Below are 16842 nucleotides of genomic sequence, written 5' to 3'. Positions count from 1 at the left end.
CCTTCCTGGTGCTGGGGCCTCTGCACAACATGGCAGTGTGCCCCAGTGACGTCTCCTCCACCCCTACAGCCTCAGGCCCGGTCCACCGCTTTACATGACAACAGATAAAATAACTTAGCTGGCTCAACACCAGTAGCATCAGCAGCAGCATCAAAGGTACCCAAATGGAACTGTCACAGAGCCTTTCTTTTTATCAAGGAATTGACAGCAAGAATTAAAGACATTGTGTTGTGTTGGACATATGATGTTACTCATGGTGTGTGATGGCTTATCTTGTGTTTTTATGTCTATATGTTTATTATGAAAAAAAGGAGTACTTAAAAAATATATCTTTGGAAGCTTTAGGGTTGAAAACCCTTTTGTCAGGCTGAGGAAGTACCTGCAGTTGGTCCTGGATGGAAGGAATAGTGAAGAAGCCAGAGGCTGGCCTGGCCCGCAATGCAGGCAAGAAAGCCAATCAGTGAAAATGGAAATGGAGGCGTCAGGGGGTAAGGGACAGGCTGGGGTGGGGGTAGGGGGGAAAGGGAGATGTAGCAGGTAAAAGTGCAGAGGTGCCCGGGGTGTCAGATGTCTGGCAGGTTGCAGTGTGCCAGAGGCAAGGCACAATTCCACTGTGTATATTGAGTCCATGAGTTTCTGTATCTACTACCCAGGAGGCTGATGAAGTGCAGTTCATAAGCCCAGCTCTGAAAAGTGGTTTGTACATTCAAACAAGCACCTAACCTCATCACCAGCACTGAAGCCAAATCCCTACAGCTCAAAACACAAAACCTGCCATCTATCTCCAGTACCCCCGCAAACTGCACACCAGAATCTATCAAAGACAACAAAACCCAACTACCTGTGGGGCACATTCCTCACCAAAAAAACACTCTGCCTCCAGCCTCTCAGGCCCTATCTTGAGAGGGAACAAATTACAATGCAAACCCTTGATGCTGCGGTGTAAGTAGCCCGCCACCTTCCTGCATTTCAAAATCAATTGGCTTGTAGCAGTAGTGGTGGCGGCGCCGTCACCGGCAGCCCTGTCCCCCTCCAAGGCATCCATCACTATGAGGTGCAGCCTGTGTGCCACACAGCGGATGCCAACAAAGTTGGCATTATGGACAGCCTTCACCAAATTGGCCCTGTTGTCAGTGACCATGACCCCAGTGGTGAGCTTGGCCTGCCCAACGAGCCATCCCTGCACCATGCAGTTCATGGCTACCATGATTTCCCTTGCCGTGTGGGACTCATCCAGCACCTCGGCTTCCAGTAGAGCCCACTGACGGCCTGACTGAGTGCACCATTGCCCCATGAGGGAGAGGTAGGCATGATCACCACCCTGGCTGCTCCAGATGTCGGAGGTGAAGTGCAAGGCTACCTGCGGTCCTGCTTTGTGCAGCTCCTCCCTCAAGTACTCCCTGCATGCCTCATACAGGGAGGGCACCACCATCCTGCTAAAGGTGGTGCATGCAGGCACTTTGTAAGATGGGGCCAGAAGTGCTACAAACTGCTTGAACCCTGGCCACTCAACTAGGGAGAGGGGCTGGCTATCCAAAGCAAGCATCTCCCCAGTGCTCTGGATGATCTCGCTCGCCTGGGAATGCGCCCTGCTTTCTGTCCACCTTTCCCTGACTGGTCCAGGGTGGCCTGCCTCTGCTTTGGGGGGAAGGAGGCTTTGGAAGCGGGGGACTTCCCTTTCGGCACGCTCACACTGGTGCCAGGCTGAGCAGGAAGACGGGCAAAGGGGTGCTGCCTCCTCAGATGCAGCAGCATCGCCGTGGTGGAAGTGTCTCACATCCTCACCACGGCTCACATGCCTTCGGCAGTGCTGGCACATGGCAAACCTGGGATCATCTGCCAACGCAAAATGCTCTCACTCTACACAACTCCCCCACTTCAGGGTTCAGGGTAAGGATCCATGGACTATAATGTAGTACCCACACCAGCTGCTATGTTGGCAGCCAACCAAAGTCCTGGTGCTGCTTCTGTAAGCTTTTGTTAAACACCCCCTTCCAAACTGCCCATGCTTCTTCCCCTGTAAGCTTCACTGCTGGGGATGTAGTCTCCTTTCACCTAACCCAGGCCTTGATTCTTTTATGGTCCACCAACTCTCATGTGGCGATTGTCCATCTTCTGTACCCATTCAAAAATTTTACAATCTTCTCATATATTGGTGGCATTATTCAGACCCAGGGCCATGAGAGTGACCTTTTACATACATTCCATCCAGGAAGAGCACACACCAACTGCTGAAGCTTCCTTAGCCTGACGAAGGGTTTTTGAATCCGAAAGCTTGCTTAATAACTATTCTCCAACCATTTGGGTTGGTCTAATAAAAGATATCAAATTCACCCAAGGAACCTTGTCTGCCTTTTACATACATTACATTTATGCAATAATTTCCCTGCATAGTACTGAACAAACCCAGCCCATTGGGTGCCCATTTTCACCCCTTCTGTGCAGCATAGACTGTCATACTTTGCATAAACAAACAATAATATATCTGGGAATATCTGGGAAGCCCCATCCTCCATTCACTTTCTCTTTGTATAGTGTCATCCTCTTAAGCCTTTCCTTTCTGGTTTTTCAGAAGAATATTATCCATTCCTGTTGAATGCTACACGCAGCAGTCCATGACACAGGGAACACCATGCATAAATACAATTTGATTAGAATACCATCTCCTTTACTACATTTATCTATGCTGCCACTGGCAGCTTGTAGTTGTACCAGCTCCCCAGTTTTTGTCTCACCTTCCCTTTCATCTTCTCCCAGGCCACTTTACTTGTCAGCAGCATATACACCTCTACACCCAATATCTTGATTTGGCCCATTGTGACCTGTGACACCACTGTTTCCCATTCCTGTCATCTTTCTACCACCAGGCACTTCCTTTTTTGTACATTTAGTTTTGCCCCCAATGCATTTTTATATTCATTTGTAAGTCTTATCACCCATTTTAGGGACATTGTGGCAGGGCACTGTTTGTGCATGCCACTTTAAGGGCCTGAAGACAGCAGCCAGCAGGTACCTGATTAGGGCAGCCATTTTGAATTCAGGGCTGCCCATATAAACAGGGCACTTTGCTGCTGGAAGGCCAGGCAATAACATCACCTGGCTGCAGGGCTGCTGGTATCATCTGGAGGTAAGGGAGGAGCTGTAGGGGATGGTCAGGAGGCTCCTGGTCCTGGGCATAAACTAAAACTTCACCCTGCTGGGAGTGGGTGGCCTGGTGGGGCTCTCAGTGGTGTGGGAGCCCCCAGGAAATGCCAGGCCAGTTACCACCCTGGTGAAAGGCGGGTTGGGGTGTCTTAACCCCAGCTCCCACAACCGTGTGGGTTACCCCCTTGTAGGGTCTAGAAGGTGGACCCCAGCGAGAGAGTGAGGCCATAGACTCAAACCTGTCTTGACATCCCCCAACTGGTCCATGCTGGGGCCAGGACTAGAAGGGTCGAAGGGCCAGGGACCCACCACGATGGACGCCCAGAGCTGAGGGCCTGGGGTTCCGACTGGCCTGGAGGTGGTCCAGGGCCAGTAGAGCCAAAGGTCCCGGGGGGAACACACCTATAATGGGAAAGCAGCTCAGGAAGCTATGCAGCCTGGAATGAAGGTGGAATAGGTCGCCTGAATGGAGGGATCCAGGTAGGGTTCAAAGAGCAGGATTCTGGGGCCCAGTGTGGGGCCACATGTGGATAACAGCTGGATGCCATCTGTGAAGCTTGGGCTGCAGTGTAGGGGAGGAATGGAGCTGCAAATAGTGCCCCCTGGCATTGGGGCAAGAAATGGGCAGCCTCCTGCTTAATTAACATCAGTTAACAAGGCATGGCGGGCAAGAAGGGGGGCGATTAGCCCACAAACAGGTGGGCGGGCCATAGCAAAATCAGCCCCAAGAAGGTCCCTTGTTACAAACATGCTGTCTCTTCCTAAGACATTAACATCCTCCATATAAAACATGCATTTTGCTTGCATGCTGTTTCCTCCAGGGACTGGCATACCCAGTCTTACATATGTAAATTAAAGCTGGATAGAAACTAAAGTTATTACAGATTTTCCAGCTCTAATTGTGTAGCTGACTGGACCAGCTTAAGGTTTGATAGATCATTTGCATGTAGTTGTCCTAACTTAATTGTTCTATTAACTAGGTAATTGTATAATAAATGTAACATGTAGAGGGGGTTTAAAATTGCACAGGCCCCAGCATAAACTTTTAGGAGACACCACCAAATTACCTCCCTCTACTGGGAGAACTGGCAGGCTATTCTTACTGTGTTTCTTGTATTTTAGCCAGTTGCTGATCCACAAGTAGACCTCTCCTCTAATTCCATGGCATCCTAATTTCACTAAGAGTTTGCCTTTGATGTGGTAAACTTTGTGAACATTAAGATGCGCTACATCAAGTGGATCCATGTACTTCTTGACACCCTTCATATGCAAATATAGGACAAGGGGTGTTTTTCCCCAGGCTGGGGAACCGCATGTTATATTCTAGTAAATATGGTAGTAACAAGTGATTGTCCTCTGTGCGATACTAAGCCTGTGAGACCTGGGCATGCCACATGCTCTATTTAAGGTGCCATACAAACCAGCTATATAAATGCTCTACATTATATGTAGGACCTTTGCCATTTTTAATGCATAAACCGTCACTGCAGCCAGGTTTGAACCTTGCCCGTATACAAAGAGGGCTTCAAATAAAAGTAATGACAATGTTGAAATGAGCACTTCTCCATTAGTGTTGCATGCATTTCTTCTAGAGCAGCATTCTAGACCTTTCTTTCCATTGCTAGAAATATGGCTTTAAAATGTTTAAAGCATTAGGTAGTATCTTTGGAGACAACTCTTAACAACTCTCAGTTTATAAAACCAAGACTTCACAGAAAGCGCCATGCATTAGAGCTGTCTTCCTGAAGCCTCTCCCCACTAGTCCCACCCTCCCTTCCCAGCTCCGGTGCTGTCTTCAAGAAAGGAGTTGGGGGGATGAGGGAGGAGGAGCATGTTGCGGGCTGCGGTTTGCCCATCTTGAGTTGGAGAGGGACACGGGGGGGGATCACATGTGGGGAGGCTCCAATCCACCCTCCTCCCCCACATCAGGCTGGGCCCACAGTGCACTCCTCTTCCTTCATCCCCCCTCCTTTCCTGCAGACAGCACCAGGGGTGGGTTGGTGTCATTTTGGAGCACCTTCATCTGATCCTTCATTACATGAAAGTTAATTTATTGTGTGATCGGCCATTTTTAAAGCCCTCAGAAGCCATGCACTTCTGTCACACCATAGCTTTAGAAAGCGTTCAGTGGACTGATCACACAACGTATGTCACTTCTGTCAGTGTCCCATAAGTACTGTAGGAAGCACCTTTTTGTTTCACTTCAGCTACATTTAAAACTGATCACTCAGGCTGTACCCAACAGCAATTCAGTTTAGCCACCTTTTAACTCTGAGAAAGTGTCTAAGCTCCTTTCAGCATGTGACTGTTTAAGATCTCATTATATAAACAGATGAGGTGTGAGATGGTCTATGTCTTAGGTCAGAAGTCCTGTGTGTGTTTGGCATTTATTTAACATTTACTCTTAGAATAGCTGATATAGGATGCGCATTGGCAATATTAACAAAACGCCCTGAAATTTTCTACATTTTTCCTGCATTATGAAGGAGTTCATAAAGAAAGCATGTCTTTAAGTCTTGTTTCCTGCCAGTATGTTTTACAGGCCGTAAGGAAAAATGATAGACATATAGTAATGAAGAACTAAGAACTCTTTCTCTCCCTTCAGCATATTTAAATTACAGGACAGCAGAACTGAATGATTCTCCATTTCACTTGACCTTTGGATGAGAGACTCAGTTAACCTCTTCACCTTATTAATTTTAGGCTAACAAACTAAGGACAGACTGCTAACAGAGCTCCCAGCTGATTTCTAATTATCAAGGTGACAGAGTGAAATTGATATTTTCAAAAAGTTACTAATAATAGCAGTGATAGAGTAATACACATAGGTTTGTCAAGATTAAAATCAAATCAAAGGGCATTTCTTCAAGGGGCTGGGGGGCGGGGCTTTAATTAATTAGAGTGGCTCTGAGAGCCGCTCTAATTAAAGGACCACTATGTCTCATGTAGTAGTGCCCCTGTGCTTAAAAATGTCCCTGTGCTTAAGAGTGGCCCTGTGCTTAAAAATGGTGGAATTCCAGCATGTCAGAGCAAACTCTGCACTCATGCATAGGTACCGAAAGATCCGGCATTAAAAGGCTTCATATTCTATTACTACTTCCCTGAGCCATTTATGGTAGGGCTGTTCAACTTATTTGGCTTCATGGACCAGATCCAGACCATGGGGTTTCTTGTGGACTGGATGATCTACCTCTGTCACAGGTGGGGAGGCTCCACCATGTAAGCATGGCTGCTGTTGCTCACCTCTACCCTGCCTGTTTCGTGTTGTGTTTTTTTTGAATGCAGCAGAGTCCAAAGACTCTGAATTTGGCTGTGGGAAAGATAGAAATGGGTTGCAGTGAGGAGAAGGGGACAGTGAGCAGCAGACACCTCCATGAAAACGTTTCCTTTTGCCCCATGTGCATATCAAATACTAAAATACAGAGTATAATTTCTGATAGAGTGGCACTAGGTATGTACCGGTAAGCAGACCAAAAACCGAGGACCTGAGTGATGACAAACACTTCTTGGACATGCATTAAACAGCAGCTATTTGGGGGTTTTTTTTTACATTTGGCCCACATGAAATGGGAGCAAGTAGGCAGGGAATTTTTTCTTCTTTAGCCAGAGCATGGGTAGAATCAATGTAGACATACTTTTAATATCTCCTTAAAAACCCATCTTTAGGAAAGACAGTGAACAAGAACATTACTAGGATATGTAAACCAACATGTGCATGTAGTAATTAATGTACATTAAAGCATACATTGTAATTGAAAACAAGCAGTCACACTATAAGCAAATAAAGTAACTCATTCCATGGGTAACCAATAGTCTTTAACTTGTTTGGAACACTCCTTCATTTGACGTTCCTTTATGCAGAAAAAAAAATCCTATAAGAATATGATGTGATCTTTAGCTGCAACAACAAAAAAAGGGAAAAGGAATTCGGGAAGTTTCTAACGCTGGCTGGCTAGAAAGAGAGTACTGAGTGGAAAATCACTTAGTAGTGACCAAAAACTTCATTAGAAAGAGCTGAGATTCTTGACAATAAAGATATATCTACAATGTTCTCTCTGGCTATGTCTCTACCGTCTCCTGAGGTTTGCCACTGAGTGAGCAACCTGAACCACAAGCTTCTGCTCCATGTGCTGCACAGTGAAAAAATGTGCAGTTGACATTAAAGTAGCGGCATACAGTGCTACTCTCAGGAACATGCCTACGACATATCCATTTGCCTCTTTTCAGCATGCCACATACAGAGCATGAATGATGTGGAAAAGGAGGATAGTTTCTCAGCAGAAGTCTAATTAGTTAGGTAAATACATTCATTGATTTATTGGGAGTCTAAGGCCCCCTCTACATATTAAATTTATGTCATAATTAACTTTTTAATGGATGGCATAAATGACTAGGTTCCTACATGTGCACTGAAATTAAGGTACCATAAAATGGCAAACAGCCATAAAATGTGGATGGTCCAAGGCCAAAAAAGAGCTCTCAGCTCTGGCCACAGGACTGTACTGGGGCCAGGCTGAGACCAACAATCAGCTGATTTCCAGCCCTGGCCCAAACCCCAGATCTGCAGGTACCTGCTTTCAACTTGCCAATGCAGGGGGAGCCTGGGGTCATGATCCCAGGCTCTCCCTGCATTGGCAAGTAGAAGGGTAATGTTTGGAATCTGATCCCCAATCTGAAAATTGTGCCTCCTGCCATGAATGTGTGGTATGGCAGAAGGTATGATTGTTGGGATCAGGCATCAGATCTTGTGGCATCTTTTAAAAGAACATGTGCCAGGGGCCTAAGATGCTCATCTTGTTGCTAAACAGGGCTCCTGGACTTTCAGGAGAAACCTGTATTTGACTTACAGAAGGCCAAAGCCTACTGCAGAACTGAACAAGTCAACCGTATAAGTTCATTGACTTCAGTAGATAATGAATCAGTATTAAATCAGTATCAATAGATAATGAGTCAGGTATGCTTCTATCCACTGCTACTAACATAAAAAAAGTTGTAGGATGAAATTATTTATAAATAAACTCCTAAAACTTCCAAACTTTAAAGAAACAAATAAATCAAACCTCTGACATTCATATCTGACCACATTTGTTCATTTAGTAATGTTTTTTGTCCAAGTAAAGATTGAAAGATTTAGCCCAACAACAGCCAACCAAATGAAAAAAACACAACAGTTGGATATTTTCAACAGAGCATGCCCTGTGAAAAGGAATTTAAGACTAAGTGGCTATTACTTGGAGCAGGAAAATAAGGGCCATGGAAATAAGTGAACTAAGCCTTTTTTCATTTAGTAGAATAAGCATTTTAGTGTCCTTAGTGGCATTGATTTCCTGAATTCTTTACTTGTTGGCATTCACACCATTTGGTATAAAATGCAACTTAAAGCACTAAAAGGAATAGATACAATCTTATTGATTCCCCATGAGTAAAAGAATCCTATAATTTTGAAACTAGAGCTGGGTTAACTTCTTAATCATGCCTTATAAATGAGAGGAAGTTTAAAAAGCTGACCTTGCTTTTGCATAAGACTTGGATTAATGTCTCTAGCTTTTTTCTGGCTTTTTTCCAGCGGTTTCATATGCTCTGTTTAGCTTTCTTTTCTGCTAGCTTTGTTACCTGTAGGCATATGTACGAGATGTTTACTGCACAGTTGACTAATTAGCTGCACAGTAAACATCTTGGAATCTACATGTGCATCATTATTAGGCTGGAGTAAACTAATTAACTCCGCAGTTCATTAGGCTGTGGAGTAAAAAACTCTGAAGCAGCAGACGTGTAGATGCTGCCCAGTTTAATGAGGCATGAGGGTGCTTCAGAATAGGTGGTGAAAGGCTGGGGCTAATAGGGATTAGCCCTCTCTTCCCTAAATGTGGCTCCACTGCCCCAGTGCTGTACCCAGCACCCCTGCTGTGCACTGACCCTGCAACGGCCCTGCAGGAGGGAGGGTTGGCCTTGCACCACCCCCCACACCTGCCTTGCACCTCTTCCCATACCCCATGCCTCTGAAATAATATTTTCTCCTGACAGCTGTGCTTCATTGTGGGGGTTACCTGCTGGCAAGCCCTTATACTGAAGCTCCCTTGTGCCCCAGCCAGGTCCTCCACAGCACATTGGGCTGGGGGGACCAGCCCTAGGCTGGCAGGCTGACACCCGGGGCTCTTTGTCAGCCAGGGCTGCTCTGCTTGGGCCCACATGCTGTGCCTGAGTAAACTCCAGAGTTTATTGCTCCCAGGTGCACATTCAAACTGTTTAGTTTCTTCATCAGTCAAGCTTGAAATGCTGCATGTTCATACATGCAAACATGACATGATTACTCATGTAATTTACCCAAGATTTTCGTCTGTAATAAATTTAGTCCATAGTAAATGTGCATCCTTCTGTCTCTAAGTTTGAATACACAAAGCTTGAGTTGTGACTTACTTACCAAAATAGCCTTTAGTCAGTGTTAGATAAAACTGCTGGTGGTAAGGTACGCTAATTCCAAAACATTTTTCACACAAAAATGAAGTATATATATTGATTCAATTATATCAAAACCACAGATGTGTAATTGGATATTGATTATTGATTTGGTACCCTCATTTCACATGCATCTCTATGGGGTCTTATTCTACACCAAACCACAGAACATGACAGAACTTGAAATGGGCACATTGCAGCAATACCTTATTTTGCTGTAAGCAAAATGCTTTCCTTCTGCTCACTCAAATCATTTGGATAATTCCCGATACTCCCAGGTCTTCTATATTTTAGGGAAATTTTAGCAGGTAACCCTTTCCAGTCACCCTAATGAGGCCTGAGCCTCTGGCTGAGTCAATAGTAAAATTAGATACACAACTATCTCTTTCTTAAAACTGGCTGCCCACAGTAGGCACTACTAAAGCACCTGGCTGCTAGGTGGCAGGGGAGTCTTCTGGCACTAAGCAAATGACTGTCTTGGTATAGATTGACTAGGCAACCAGACAACAGATTAGTTAACCAGTATAGTGAAGCCTCACTTTCTGATCGGTAGTTTTATTCCAGACTAGAATGACTTACACCACCATAATACTATGGATCATTTGTCCAAACCTTTTTTACTACTAAGTGAATATGTATACATAAAGGTATGTGTGTGTATATGTATATATATGTATGTGTGTGTGTATATATGTGTATGTGTATATATGTGAATATATATATTCACTTATATATTGTTGAAGTTATATCTAGATCTATCTATATCTGTACCTATATATATAAATACAACTTCAGCAACTAGTTTCCTCACACATTATACATGTATGTATGTGTATATGTATGTATATAATGTGTGAGAAAACTGTAGTTGCTGAAGTTTTCCTCCCAATTAATCATTTGTTGATTCATTTTTAGGCAGCAGCATAATATAGTATACCTGAACCAGCCATTGTAGTTGGTTGCGATGAGAAGAAATTGTTAAGAATATCAACCAGATAGAAATACATTTTACTTTAAACTCAACAAACTTGGAGTCATGCCTTCCCTATGTAGAGGGGGAGACTGACATACAAAAGCAGTTGAGACTTGTAAATGTGTAAATAATTTTCAGACACTTCATAGGATTAAGTAAATCTGCCTCACTGGGCCTTGTAACACACTCATTCATTTGCAATAGTTGCAAATCACTGGAATGCTATGATATATTTAGGCTTGGCAGGATTCAATTTTTATCGCTAAATGTTGATAATAATTGAATTCACCTCGCATTCACAGACCAACAAAAAATATTTCCATCAGCAATGATTGAATTTATAGAAAGCAGATGTAAAAAAAAAAAATCTAGGACAGGGGTCAGGAAAGATGGAACAGGGGGCACTGTGCATATGTGCACACATACGCATGCCAGTCACTGCAGGTGGGGTGTAGGGAACCCTGGCTGAGCTGCCTGCATGCTGCTTCTTTGGCAGTGGCTCAGGAAGCTACTGCAGGAGCTGGGGCTGTGCTGGGAGGGCTATGCTAGGGGGGGTAGCTGGTTGGAAGCCCACTGATAGCAACAAGGCCTGGAAGTGGGGACGCTGCTGAACGGTCCTGCCACCAAAGGAGCGGGGCTGTTGGCAGCTGGGAGCCTGGTGTCACTGGCCACTTGCTCTGCCACAGTCCCAGCTGGGGACTGGGTGCGAAACTCTTGCCTAGTCTGGCCCCTGTGAGCTCAGGGCGGAGCACCAAATTCCCACCGAGCCTGGCCTAGCCCCTGGCCCAGTGCTCCACTCTGTGAAATGGAAGGCTCCAGCATGGTATAAATGTACTACTAAAATAACAGAATGATTTAAAGCAGGTATGCTGTAATGATTTATGGATATTTACTAGGGCTGTCAAACAATTTAAAAAAATGATCATATTTAGTTGCACAATTAAAAAAATTAGTCGCAATTAATCATGATTTTAATTGCACAACTAAAAACCTCATAGTTATGTGCAGAAAAACTCAAAATTATGCAAAATTATGTAGGTACTTTATATGGTTGGGGAGTGGATGTGATGTGTATGGTGGGGATTTGTGAAAGTGTGGGGGGCTGTGGGTATGTGTGTGGGGTTTGGAGCCCAAGAAGGCAGGGTTGCTGCAAGCTCCAGCCGGATGCCAAAGGAACAATGGTCACAAACAGACAGAGCAGATTTAGGCTAGATATCAGGAAAAACTTCTTCATGGTAAGGGTGGCCAGAACTTGGAATGGGCTTCCAAGGGAGGGGGTGCTCTCCCCCACCTTGGGGGTCTTTATGAGAAGTCTGGATAGACACCTAGCTGGGGTCCCCAGCACTCTTTCCTGCCTAGGCAGCAGTCAGACTCAGTGATCTATTGAGGTCCCTTCTGACCCTAGCACCTATGAATCTATGATGCAGGGTACTATGCATCAGGAGTGAGGGGGACCATAGCAGGGCAGGGGGAGGGGCTGTGGCTTGGGAGTGAGGGGCGGACACAGACACACACTCACAGAGAGTGCCCAACAGGTAAGTCTGTGGAGGGGGAGGGGTGTGGGAAGAGGGAAGGGATGGGGGTCAGATCGAGGTTCCCATGGTAAGGAAGGGAGTGGGGCAGGGGCAGGCACTGGGGTGAATGGGGCACTGGGGTGGGGTGGGTTATGGGATGGAGTTGCGCGGGACATGGGGGGGTGCATGCACCCTGAGGGGAGGCATGAGGGGCACGTGACCTTGGATGTATGCATGGGGCAGAGGCATGCTGCCTGCTGTAGGCTGGGACTCTGTACCTTGCTGCCTTTGCCCTGGGAACCGCATGTTGGCCTTGCCATGCATCCCCTGCCTGCCTGGCAGCAGGAGGCATATGGTGTCACGCAGCTCCCAGAGCAAAGGCAGCAGAGCACAGAGTCCCAAGCACACAGTGGGAGCCTGCCTTTGCCCCACGCACAAATCCAGGGGGCATATGCCCTCCATGCCTCCCTGGAGCCATGGCGAACCACACCCCCCTGCACCCCTGAATGAACTTCCTGTGGCTCCATCCCACAACCCACCCTGGCCTCAGAGCCCCATTCATACCAGCGCCTGGCCCTGCCCTACTCCTTCCCTCACAGGGCTTCTCCTCCTCCCTCCACAGACTTATCAGTGTGGTGCTGCTCTACATGCCATGTGCAGACCGCAGCTGCTTGTTTGTGTCTGTATGTGTCTCTGTACACACCCCACCCTCCTGCTACAGCCACCCAGAGCCCACGCCCGGGCTGCCCTGAAAGCTGCCTCCACTGCGTGGGCCTCTGCGCTGCCTCCACTGCGTGGCCTAGAGGCAGCAGAACGGAGCCCAGGCATGGGTTCCAAAACCATGTGTATGATTAACATGTTAAAAAAATTAATGCAAGAACTAATTAACGCATTAATCACACATTAATGACAATTAATTGACAGTCCTAATATTTAACTTTGTATATTGTAACTTGCTGTGCCTGTCCTGAGCTCCCCACTTCGGTTTTTTTAGCCACCCGGAACCAACTGCGGTCTTGCGGCCCAACAGTTTGACCCCTGGCACCAGTTACCAAGACCACCGATGCTTCTCTCCTGCCGTGTCTTTGATGAAATTTTAATCTTGGGGAATGTTGTTAATTCTGGCTCAGTGGTACCTTGCTAGGTCTATTCATTAGCTCGAGAACATTGGGGCTTTGCCTCCTCTACACCTCACCTAGCGCCAACCTGTTGTTACTCTGATGTTGTATGGACGCAGTTTTTTTTACCAGTCTTCTCTCTCATCTTGTTTTGTAGGTCCGCCACTGTTTTTGTTCCACTCTCCATGGCTGGACTTCCACATCACCTCTCCAGGTAAGTGATCTGACTCCTCTGAGTTGGCCTGTAGGGGCAGCTCCTCATTCGGAGGCTGCCACCAGTTGTCCCTCCTGGGACCTATGTCTCAGCTGCAGCCTTCCCTTGGCTGCTGGGAACTTCCTTCCAGTCCCCCTGTCAGACTGGAGCATGGGGCTTTTAGCTCTGCCCCACTGCCTCTGCTGGTGAATCGGCATTGGCACATGCTTATAAGGCATGACCACAGCAGTGCCGACTTTTTTTCTTTTTCAGGAATCCTTGCCCCTGTTGGCTATGGTTCGGGATGCCGTAGCACCACCAGCAAGTCCTGCACATGGTGAACCCACCACCGCCGCCATGCTCCTGTGGCCTGGCATGCCACAGTGTTGCCAGCAGGGCCTGCAGTGCAGCAGTCCCACTGTTGCTTCCCTGTTTCCGTGGCTCAGTGTGCCACAGGGCCACCGGTGAGATCTGTGTCATGGGGATCCCGGTGTTGCCTCCAGGTCCCCATTGCTCGGCAACTCTCCTGCACCTGTCACATATATTTTGACATGTGCTTCTATAAAACTTTTAGTGGTATACGGTCATTACTAAATTCTCTGCCCCCACACTCCTAATTTCATGAAATCCTGAAAATTTAAACTGATAAAGATTAAAATAAATGCTTAAAAATAAACATTGATTTTAGCTGTCAAAATTATTTAAAAATAACATTGAATTCTGCCAAGCCTATATATATTTAAGTTAGTATGTGGTTAGGAGGTAACCCTTGCCTGAAAGGGAACAACTTTGTAACACCATGAGGGAACTTAACAGGTGTTGAAAATAACACGTGAAAGAAAGGTGTTTGTTTTTTTTTAAGTGATTTACAGTCATAATTTGCTGAAGGGAAAATGTGGCTGAAAAACAGATCTGGTTTTCTAATATGACCTATTTAAACCAGATGAAACTAATACTTGATTACACAGTAAGAAATAATTACTTTCCCTGGCATTTTAAGTTATGCTGTTGGAATTCACTCTGCTTTACATTTCAACTTTTACCATTACATGTCTATCTCTCTTAAGCTTTCCTTCTTTAATCAACCAAGTAATAGGATTAGGACCTACTGGAATTCAAATGCTGCATTTCTTCAGAATCCCCTGTGCATTTTGTAAAGCAATATAAAAATCTAATCTTTCCACATTTAGCACTCCGAGGTCATGGCATTGTTGCTATCTTCTTGCCACATGCTAAAGTAGATTATTTAAAAGGGCAGGGTCTCTGGCTTTGTTATAACTTTCTTTGTTTATTAATCTTTCTTCATTTCTTAAAGCCTAAGATTTGTTACTCTATTTTAAAATGACCTTTTTTACTTTCAAAAAGAAAAGAAAAGTAGCTAATGTATTCATCTTCAGTGAGAAAAAACTATTTAAGAGCAGATTTATTAGTTTAAAAAAATGAAGTAGAACATTTCTAGATTGCTTCAACAATCCAATTAAAAAGTCACCAAAATACATTGACAGCATATTTAAGTAAATCATCATTGGAATGTTCATTGGCTGAATGCATCCAGCATAGCCCACAGTGTCTATCAATAACTTCTGAAAACTGCAATGTAAAAAATTAACTTTAAGTAAATACAATTGGCACCATTGTTCTTTACAGAGCATGGTATATGTGCCAATGAGTTCTTTGGCTGCTAAGTCCGATGTGTGAGTGACGGTCCCACCTAAATGTAGGGCACAACCACGCACTAGCAATGATCTGAATCCGAGCAGCAGTTTCTTTCTTCCTCTGATGCAAGCACCACAAAACTTGATCTAGTCCACCTCACAGTGCCTTGCTCCGTCAGCAAACTGACTGTGCTAACCAGAGTGGCATCCTGCATTCCTTTCCCAACTATACACAGAGATTACAAAGCATGCTAAATCATCTTTGCAAGCATCCCAAATTCTGCACAACAGTCTGCCTCTCTTTCTAGACCCTTTGTAAGTTTTAGAATACAGCACATTCTTTGGGATCGTGTGATCCAGCATTCGCTTGACATGACCAAGCCACCTGAGTCTTTTCTTACTAATCAACTTTCTCATGAATAACATACCAGCACGATTTAACACTTCCACATTTGTCACCCTGTCTTTCCATCTTATTTGAAGAATTTTACACAGGCATCTGATAAGAAAGCTGTCGTTTGGTATGTTTGATGTAGGTTGCCCATGTAGAAAAGTGGATAAAACATGTCTCAAATATGAATTTTCACTTTAGTTGACAGTTTGTCTTTGTTCCAGGTTGTGTACCAAAGTAGAATCAGCAAAGCAGCCAGGAACTTTGGTATTTTTGTAACACAGAGCCTGGAACAATAACAAACTGTCAACTAAAGGGATGTAAATATCATTTAAAAAATAACCCATTTAACCTCCTCTAATTAAATTGGTTAAACAGTTTGGAGGGTGGCACGAGCCAGGGCCAAGGGTGATATGTGGGATTGTGGTGAGTTCTGCCATGAGCCAGGACTGAAGTTCATGTGCATTGTATATGTGACGGGGGTGGGCTCGGGGAAGAGTTGGATCTGGTGGCAGCTGCTTCCAAGCTAGAGCAGCATCCAGCCCTCTAGCACCCCACCTGGGTGGCCCTGGGATGTGCTGCCATCAGAGAGAGAAAGACAAGGACCTCCTGTAACTCAGGGGCTATGTGACCTGCTGGCAGCTCATGCGGGCCAGCTCCGCCAGAAAAAAAAAAGTGGTGAGGGGCCTGATGCTTTTTTTTCCCCCCTGAGAAGCCTGCTTGCCTCTCCTGCAGCTGAGGGGTGAACTGCCGGTGAGCTCTGAGCTGCAGGGGACCCCAGTCCTTCCCTCTGGGGCCACCTGGATGTGTGGCTAGCAGGTGGGTGCTGCCCTAACTCGGAGGCACTACCCAGCCTGATCCAAGCTGGGGCAGCACCTGCCAGCTAGCATCCCACCCAGGTGGCCCCGTGAGGGGGCACCGCTGCCACAGAGGGAAGGAGCAGAACCTCCCTGCAGCTCAGGGGCCACTGGGCCTGCTGGCATTTTGCTGCGCCCCCTACCTCCCCCCTCCCCATGGGAGATGCAGGCAAGCTCTGCTGGGGAAAAAAAAAAGATTCATCCAACCAGTACTACCTTAACTTGCTGGTGAGAATGTTGTGGGAGGCCATATCAAAAGCTTTGCTAAAGTCAAGGTACATTACATCCACTGCTCCCCTTGCATCCACAGCCAGGCAAGCAGGTTGGTTGGGCATGACTTGCCCATGGTGAATCCATGTGGACTATTCCTAATCACCTTCTTTTCCTGCAAGTGCTTAGAAATGGATTTCTTGAGGGGCTAATGCCATAGCCACTAATGCCACTAATGATTTTACCAGGGGCTGAGGTAAGGGTGACCAGTCTGTAGTTCCCCAGATCCTCCTTCCCTTTCTTAAATATGGGTACTATATTTTCTATTTTC

General features: G+C 45.7%; 1 long non-coding RNA gene across 1 annotated transcript; it reads left to right on the top strand.

Annotated features, from left to right (window-relative positions):
- The first annotated feature begins 3042 nt into the window (after positions 1–3042).
- On the top strand, positions 3043–14053 carry LOC132243396 (uncharacterized). Its single transcript, XR_009454929.1, has 3 exons — positions 3043–3127; positions 13363–13419; positions 13672–14053. It is a non-coding gene; the product is annotated as an uncharacterized LOC132243396 (long non-coding RNA).
- The last annotated feature ends 2789 nt before the right edge of the window (positions 14054–16842 follow it).

This window comes from Alligator mississippiensis, chromosome 9, assembly GCF_030867095.1.
Source record: "Alligator mississippiensis isolate rAllMis1 chromosome 9, rAllMis1, whole genome shotgun sequence".
Taxonomy (NCBI): Eukaryota; Metazoa; Chordata; order Crocodylia; family Alligatoridae; genus Alligator; species Alligator mississippiensis.
Note: the sequence above shows the minus strand (reverse complement) of the source record. Positions and strands in the feature narration are given on the sequence as shown.